Raw genomic sequence first — 2798 nt, 5'->3', positions numbered from 1 at the left:
GTAAGCCTGAACAAAATTTACAGTTTATGAAATTACTCACTCTGCTGGAAATCAAATCCTTGCACCTTTATAGCGTGAAGCGTATAACCAGACTATTATCAGACTTTCAAATATGACTTCAGATCTAGACTATAGAACATAACTATCAATCTGCGCACACTGTTAGTCATGTCACCTTGGCATATGTTCCACATAAAATTTGATGAATGATTTTCGATACTAGCTAAACCAGGTCAGCGTACATCTTTTCGACTCTCATGATTTATTTCTCTTTCATCTCAGAAAACCTCATCTTAAACTTGACATGAGAGGAGATGGAACGGCTAGGGCATGAATGGCGGCTTACCTTACCTTATCAGCGTGTTCTTGGAAAGCGAATAACGTCACCTATCTAGGTTATTAGCTTGCCTTGGAAGCGATATAGAACTTTGACGTATGGTGCGCAATTACGCTTATTGAGTGTAAAAGATACGGGGTCGTATTTGAGGACAAAGGTTCAATGCGAGATTGTATCGAGGAGTATAACAGACTGTCAGCCAAGGTTTAACGACTGAAAACCTCTCTCGTTGATAAGTAAAAATAACCCCAAACAAACAAACCCATAGGTAGCCAATGAGACTGTTCGTGACAACAAGGGTTCAGAAAGAGATTTTTGTCGGAGTAAGAGGATTTTTTACGTTTCAGAGAACGCTTAGGGCGGGTGGACAGCATTTTACCATCAATAATATGGACAAATTCGAGTTTACTTTGCAGAAAACTTTAAAAAAGTAGAGTGTCTAAATAAGATGAACGCTTTAGTTGTTTGCGGTGGCTTTCAAACTGGAAGGGCGAAATCACTTGACAGGAAAATAGGGCTATAAAGTTCCGCTACAGGGAGTTCATGTGGCTTGGAATTGGGAAAAAATTTTAATTTTCAAATAGTAGAATGAGAAGTCGCGAACTGCTTTCCCCATAAATTGTGTATAAAATCTTTAAGTTCGTTTTACATATAGAGCAACAGAATATATTTACATGTAAAAGATTCCTAGCGACAATTTTAACAAAATAGGCTGATCGACTGCCTCTTCAAATTTAAAAGGTCAATGAAACATTGATTGATTCATTTGTTGACGGAAAATTACCTTTTGGTACAAGCTAACGGTGTGAAAACAGCAAGCAAACGGCTGAAAGTGGGCAATGCAATGGCACAACAATGAAAATGTCTCCCAGTATGACGGCACGGCATCTGTTCGAAATTTTTATACACTTGTCATTGAATTGCACTGTTATTTTACAACACATCAACTTTGTAGTTCGTATATCTGATGCCAACTGTATGTTCTTTACCAACTGGTACTCTCGTTGAAGAGTGGACTGCGTTGTCAAAGATGTCAAATTTAGTAATCAGGGGCAGCTAATCAGCAGAGTTGAGAATTTCCAGCTGGATGTGTTATCCTTCGTCAATACCCCAGAATAATATATTTCGAGAGGCAAATGAAAGCTTCTCGCAACTGTCCTCCCGCAAATTTTCGACAAAATATTCCTCCCACCAAATAGTATTCCCCTCTCCTCTTGAAAAACTCCGTGATGGCCCTTTCCCTATTTCAAAGTTCTTGACTGTTACTCAAACAACAAAAACTTTCATCTTCCCTCTCCCTTTCAAATGATTTGCCTCCCCTTTAGCAACCCCAAATAGTCCAGGCCATCTACATTTTGCCATCCGACCCATGGCACCACAAATTGCAACATAATTTTTCTTCAGAAAGCATTTGAGAGAAGTACCCAGATCAACATAATAAAACTTTACTCGAATCTATCATGGGGAAATATGTCTAACCTGCATAAATCAAATATGGCTGCCGGCTGTCTGACAAAACATCATTATTGACCACCTATCACATGTTAAACATAGTATATCAGTGATTTTAAAGTCTAACGTTACTTATTTAGCAGAGAGAATCATTTTGCAGATATAATGTTTGAAATAGGAAATTCGACAATTTGCATTAAATCTAATATGACTGCCAACATTCCTACATAATAACATTTTCGCCCGTACATTACGTAATCGACAAGCTATTTCTGTGATTTTTAAGCCACAACACATTTATTTGCAATGGCCAAACGATTTTGGAGGTACAATATTTTATATGCGCATTTTAATAATCGGTATAAATCCCATACGGCGGCCAAAATTCCTACAAATGACATTTCAGTCGTACACCACGTATTAAAACAAGCTATTTCAAGTGAATTTAAAGTTGAAATATATTTCTTTGGCATAAAGGAACAGTTTTTGGAGTTTCAATGTTTTACAAAAGCAATATGATAATTTGCATAAATCCAACATTGCTGGCAAATTAATGCCCATTGCTTACTAGTTTCTAATATGAATAAGGTTCTGGTATATTTTTAGTACTAGGACTTTATAAAAAAGAAACTGAAGTCCTAGGACATTTATTTTAAAAAATATGGAAAATATGCTAAAAACCTATTTAAAACAACGAGCAATTTAACACTGAAAGTATATTTTAATAGGTTTGTGGGGCACCTGAATGTGTTTAAATACTTCATAAATATACTTTATTTTGTATAGAACGTTTAGGGTGATTTTAGAGACTTCCATAAAGCAAGTGATATACTGATAGCTTTTACTATTAAGATGTAAGAAATTCGTGCGAAGTTATTCTTTTGTGATTTTCTATACATGACAGCTTTTGATTGAGAAGTACAATAGTAATGATTGCAAGTCATCTAAATCATTTATTCTCCTTCCTAATGTACATCGGATTCACTTGTGTAAAGCGTTATTTGTAATT

This window comes from Ptychodera flava, chromosome 14, assembly GCF_041260155.1.
Source record: "Ptychodera flava strain L36383 chromosome 14, AS_Pfla_20210202, whole genome shotgun sequence".
Taxonomy (NCBI): domain Eukaryota; kingdom Metazoa; phylum Hemichordata; class Enteropneusta; family Ptychoderidae; genus Ptychodera; species Ptychodera flava.
The sequence above is the reverse complement of the archived record's forward strand: the minus strand, read 5'-3'. Positions refer to the sequence as shown.